The sequence below is a fragment of the Cynara cardunculus genome, assembly GCF_001531365.2.
Source record: "Cynara cardunculus var. scolymus isolate 2C chromosome LG 2, CcrdV1, whole genome shotgun sequence".
In the NCBI taxonomy this organism is placed as follows: Eukaryota; Viridiplantae; Streptophyta; class Magnoliopsida; order Asterales; family Asteraceae; genus Cynara; species Cynara cardunculus.
In genome coordinates this window covers 6,073,367-6,073,859 of record NC_037529.1, presented here as the reverse complement: position 1 = coordinate 6,073,859, position 493 = coordinate 6,073,367, and positions in this window count along the sequence as shown.

Sequence of the window (493 nt, the reverse complement as noted above, 5' to 3'; positions counted from 1 at the left end):
ATTGTTGGTTAAGTAGGATGGACAAGTCACGTAACTTACTCAGCTGGTTTCAGCGGGCTTCATGTTCTGTTGCTCCACAGCACGTGGTGACAGTTCGAGTCACGTGACACCAACTGTACTTCCTGTAGTGGCATTCCCGTAAATTATCCCATTACCATCCCCTATTTCATAAACCCCCCCTCCCCTCAAAACTAGAAGAATGTAATGCATAGGTTTCGTAAATTTCACCCACTATTTTAGGGGTGGGCTAATGGCACCCCTAGCCATTGCCAATGGCACCCCTACATAGGTTTCAAATTATTAGTTTTATGATTTTTTGTGTTTTTTTTGTCTTTTTGTTATTATTAGTTTTTGTTTTATTATTATTTAAATGAAATTATTAATTAATATATTATTTTATTTTCTGTTTTTATTTATTTATATTATATTTTAATTAATATAAATTATTAATAAATATATACTATTTATTTTATTTTCTGTTTTTTATTTGTTT